Genomic DNA, 6,007 nt, shown 5'->3' on the forward strand with positions numbered 1-6,007 from the left:
GTTTATTACATAACTTCACATCATCTGAACATGAACAACAACTGATTCATGACACATCTTCTCATGAGACTGGTGGGACTCAATCACAACAGTAAAGTAGTCGGCATGACAACAAAACCATACAGCTGGGAGGCACCGCAGCGTCAGGTGGTAGAACTTTGTAGGTTGGTCAGCACATGCAACACCTTTCACATTACATGTAGTCATTTCATTCATTATTCATGCAAAAATACTGGATGGAACAGCTTTAATCAGAACGGTCATAAATAATGAAGACCTTCAACGTAAGGAGCGGCAGCTACTCGTCACACTGAAATCTCTGCTTCTGATTTGTAGCGCACAACAGGAAACGGGTCTTCTTCGAAAGTAATGCGTTGCTCCATCCCAGCTTCGATGTCTCATAGCTCACATTAGCTCAAACGGTCCACAGACATATTGGCTATTATCGCCCCATATCCAGTTTCTCGCTCTCCAAAACAAACACAGCCATTCCACTGAAAGGGAGGGAGGTGCAGATGAGAAATCCTCGACAGGAAGCATTCAGACTCTCAGTGTTTCTAGAGAACTATGTACTGCCTTTACTTCCATCAGATCAAACAACATATGTGACGCCTGTGTATTTCTAAATGAGCTTAGCAAAGCTGGAAGAAGAAAGTACCGGCGGCACAATGACCTGGCAGACACGTCGGTAAGATTTTGAAAATACTGTCAAAGTGTCAGCTTCTCTGTGGCTGTAATTTTAACACATAATATTTCCACACCTCAACACATCCTGGCCTGCCTACTCTGCCCTTGGCTCCGGCTCAAGATTCGACAAGGCTTCATACACGGCACACACTGAGAATACCAAGCGCGGGAGCTCGGCTGCTTTCGATCTGCCGGCCAGAAAACCAGGCTTAACCGGGATATGTGAAATCCATTTGGGGCTGCAGTCGATCTGTCTACAGCTTGTCACAAGAGCTGATGCATGGAGCTCGCTCACTGAGCTCAGCAGCCGACATAATATTTGTACAAGAAAACACAGATTTTTGTCAAATCGTCCATCTTTGAAGCAAATCACACCTACTTTTACGGCTTACGCTAAAATAGTGAAGTGCATCCGTTAATGTAGATGAGCATTTCCTCATTTTGATTTCTTTTATTCAAAAAAAGGCTTCACAAGTTCACTTCAGTCACTCACTGATCTTTTCATCAAGGATCTGCTGCGTGCATCCAATTAAGATGCTTTAAGAGTATCTGGTATTTAAAGCAGCGTGCTTTGAGAAAGGTGCTTTAAGATGATGATTCAGGCTTGAATTAGCAAAATAAACACACTTGAATGCCACTTGATGCATTATTAAAGTCTCTAAATACTCTCTAAAGAATGAGCCTTGAGGCATCGGGAAGCCTGAAATTTGTGAGTCACACTTCTCCTGAGGTCGAAAACTAAGAGGAAAATATAGTTTCAAAATAATTTCCTGCTCATGAAATGCTTATAATACTATTTCCACTTTCTTTTTGTATCCTTTAAACTTTCACCTACCAAGCATGAGCACAAAACTGGCTGGTTGCAGCTTCTAAAGTTTCACAATTTGCTGCTTGTCTTCGTTATATTTTATTGTTTCTTTCCTGTTTGAACTTTCAGTCAGACAAAATAATTGAAAGGAGAATGTCATCTTAATCAAACATTAAAATGGCAGATACACGTTGCATTTTTTTTGCTATTTAAAGGAATTTGTTTCATTAAAATCTTGTAAAAGCATCGACACAGATGCAGCTGCACTCACATGCGTGTGACCTTTAAACGAGACGACGAGTCGCGATCTAAATAACGACGCCTCGTAACTGCTAAGTGAATTTTTTTGCTCTGAAATGTCAGACAGAAACAACTTGTCCCCGTGTTTTGTGACACTTTGTGATGTTCATCCAACCCAACATCACAAGTACAGGCAGACACGCAGCCTCCTGCTGCTGCTGACAGGCCAGCCGCTGGATGCTGCAGGTTGTCACTCAGCCCCACAACTGCTGCATAAATCTCAGAGGAGCCAACTAGCTCCGGTGAAATATCGCTGCCAGGAGCCGTTATAATCATGGCCTTTCAGGAAAGTGCACTTTGCTGACTAATGCAGTGAGGAAGCTGAGGTCAGTGGGCGGAGCAGCCTGAGCCTGAGGCGAGGTGTGGCTGTCTGGTGAACTTAGGAGGTACGATGGTGGTGAGAAAGGAGGTGGCACCAGATTGTATCAGGGTAAAAAGGCACCTATTGTAGTGGGTCTTGTGATATTTGTAGTGACCACTGATTGTTTTAGGTGGATTAAGAATGAAATGCCAAACCAGGGTGTCGATATAAAACATGAACTTGTGATATTAAGGTGCTCCTTTTGCCTTTAAAAAAAAAAAACTAATAAAATCATCTCTCATCTGGATTACTGCAATAAAAGTCAAGTCTTGGCTTCCCAGCAGAGCCCTTAAGAGACTCCACAGAACTCAGCTGCCAGGGTCCTCACGGCACCGAGCCCTGGCAGCACATCACTCCCATCCTCTCCACCTTCACCGGCCGCCAGTCAGCTTCTATATATACCTTCATCCCTTCGCCTGTTGGTACCTATCAGACCTCATCCAGCCCACAATCTGCAGTCCTCACACAGGTCTGCTCACAACCTCCATCAAACAAGGATCTACCGTGGTGGACCTTCAGAGGGTTTTAAATCTCTCCAGGCAGAGATCTGTAACACAGCTTCAACTATGACATTAAAAAAAACTGTTGAAGACCAGCCTGTTCATCGAGACCTATGGTCTTTGTCAACGCCGAGCATGACACAATTACTTTTCGTTTTTGTGCTATTTGTTCTGTCTCTTTTCATACATGTCACGCATCCTTAAGTCTCTTGAAAAGTTCTGCATACTGTAAATGAAGCCTTTTATTAAAAATCAAAATATGAACTGTGCATTAAAAAAGTTCCAGTACACTCCCTCTGGCTGTTTCCACCATCTGAACCACTTGTGAATTGATTCCAAAAAAACAAAAAAAGGCATACAATGCAGTAATCTTTCCCCTGGTTCCTCAACAGTCTGACTGTTTTTTAACAGATCCTCCTCCACATGTTGATGCCCAACAATGTGATTCTAACTTTTCACATTAGCAAAGCCCCAACCTGAATGAGTGGATGGTCTATTTGCACACTTAACTGGAGATTTTACACCACTGTGCTGTTTTCTAGAGGTGATCTCTGCTGCCCTGTATTCCTCACTATGGTTCTTTCCCCTTAAACTTCAACATGATCAGTGGTTAAGACTGTCTGCTGTCCTACTAATAAATAAAGTCGAGAGAAGGATTTGACCGCCGTGGATAATTAGGAAACATTTCAGAATATAGTTCAAAAGTAAAAAACTTCTAAAACGTGTGATCATGCAGAACAAACCCCCTCTGACACTGATTTATTTTTGGGGAAATAAGTAAAGAAATTAAAGTGATGTCATGTCTCAGCTACAATTAGTCTGGATTCAAGCTTTTCACTCGTCACATTTAATTCAGATTACCTGTATAACATCCCCCACAAATAGATGATGTTTTCTAGAACACAGCTTTTTACTGTGATTGAAAAAAGCCACCACTCTCTGTTATTACAGAACAGCTATCATTAAGCCTCCACTGACATGTCATGTATTCAAGCTTCCGAGCCTGATATTCAAACTGATCAAACAAACCAAAGCTGCTTAAAACCTGCAAAGTTGCATAACAAGGTAAAGGTGAGGAGTAAAAGAAAAAAATATATGTGGACACAGAGCAGCTCTCATGGCAGCACAGACAGTCACATCCTACATGGACTCTGGATGTTTGAATGAAGCCAGACATGTGTGAGGAGCTCGAATCTAACTTGTAAAGTACCCAACGTGCTGCGAGGCTACGTGACAGCGAACCGACTTTACAGAAGACAGCCGGAGTTGTGTTGACCGAGCAGCAGACACACACACACGGAGCTCCAGCCTCAGTCCGACCGCCGTCCTGCAGCTCGCCCGGCGGAGCTCTCCCTTCAGCACCGCTACACAAACATTCCTCCTCTCTCCTCCACTCACTCACAGCAAAGCATTAAAAACCTCAGCGCTTCTTTAAAGAAATAAAAAAAAAAAACTTTCACTGCTTCTAGTCGAACCGAGCCCCACAGTCTTTACGGTGTACTTTACGGCTCGGACAGTGGACTATTTTTTTTCCAGTTGAAGTTAATTAGAAGCAAAGCAGAGCCGTTATTGGCCTACTTACCATCAATCGCCATGATGTTCTGTTTTGGCTTCAACCAAAGTGGGCGGTAAAGAAGGGGGAGCGGCCCACTGCAGGGTGAGGGAAGGGGGGGGATCCGCGGTTTGGTACAGTCCACGACTCACCGGGGAGGAGGCTGAAGTCTGAAGCAGAGCTGCTGCACAAGTAAATAGCAGCGTTCACAGCTCAAACAAGCTGCAGGCACTAAATCTGTGATCAGATGGATCATATCATGTCTGGTTAACTTAATAATAAAGCTGAACTTACTCTAAAAGTTAGTTTAGTTAAGTGAAGACACATTGTTAAACTGTGGGCTAACTTGATAACACTATTGAGCCTAATATTGTAGTTTAGCTGAAGTAATTCAGTTTATTTCAATCATTTATTTAATTCATGTATTTAGCTCATTTATTTAGATAAAATTCTTTAGCTTAATATTGAAGTTTAGCTAAACTAATAGAGTTTATTTTTTCTAATTTATTTAGTTTATTGTTAACTGCATGCAAACTAGATAAAATAATAGTCCTCTGTTTAAAAATGCAGCTAAGCTAATTTCCAGAAATTCCATGTACATGAACTAGGACGAGTTGCTAAACTGTATGCTAACTAGATAAAATTATTTAGCTTAATATTGTAGTAGGACGAGTTGCTAAACTGTATGCTAACTAGATAAAATTATTTAGCTTAATATTGTAGTTTAGCTAAAGTCCTTTATTTTGCTTATTTATTTACTTCATGTAAGACACATCATTAACTGCATGCTAACTAGATAAAATTCTTTAGCTTAATATTGTAGTTAGGTAAAGTCCTTTAGTTTATTTTGCTAATATATTTAGTTCATTTTTAACTAAATGCTAACTAGATAAAGTAATAGCATAGTGTAAAAATGCAGCTTAGCTAACTCAAAATATAATGTACATGAGCTATGACACATTGCTAAACTGTATGCTAACTTGATAAAATGATTAACTTAATATTGTCGTTTAGCTGAAGTAATTTAGTTTTTTTTTTTTGCCAATTTATTTAGTTCATGTAAGACACGTTGTTGCCTGAATGCTAACTTGATAAAATAGCATACTACTCGAAAATGCTGCTTAGCTAACTCAAAATTTCATGTTTATGAGCTAAGACACATTACTAAACTGTATGCTAACTAGATAGAAATTATTTATCTTAATAATGTAATGTAGCAAAGGTAATACAGCTTATTTTGTTAATTTAATTACTTAGCTAAGGTACTATTAAATTGTATGCTATCTAGATAGCACAATACAGCTCAATAGTTTAGTTTGGGCAAAAGTTTAGTTCTTCTAAGATACATTATTAAACGTTATGCTAACTACGTAACAACTACAACAACAAAACATAATGCAGCTTACATAATACACCAGGGATAGACAACCCACTGAAAAATATATATACATATACATATACATACACACACGTATATGAGAACAAGAAGCATGCTTTACTAAACACATACACATTTCGTGGGTAATAAAATCACAATTGACAATAACTAAATGTGAAATTTCAGAATCAGAAATCATAAAACTGTGATTTAAAATATCTTTAGTCTTTCTGGTGGATAGTAGTTCTTGATCTGCACCTGCTCTAAGGTGATTTAAACGCAATAAAATCATTGAAATGTTGCTGTTTTGCATTTGTTTTGAAAATCAGTGACTGTGTTTCAAAAGATCTTTAAGCTACTGTGCCTATAAAGAGCATTCATCATCTGAGTGCAGTAAAAGTGTCTCAAGTGAATCAGTACT

Source organism: Stegastes partitus, unplaced genomic scaffold, assembly GCF_000690725.1.
Source record: "Stegastes partitus isolate 25-593 unplaced genomic scaffold, Stegastes_partitus-1.0.2 Scaffold880, whole genome shotgun sequence".
Lineage (NCBI taxonomy): Eukaryota > Metazoa > Chordata > Actinopteri > Pomacentridae > Stegastes > Stegastes partitus.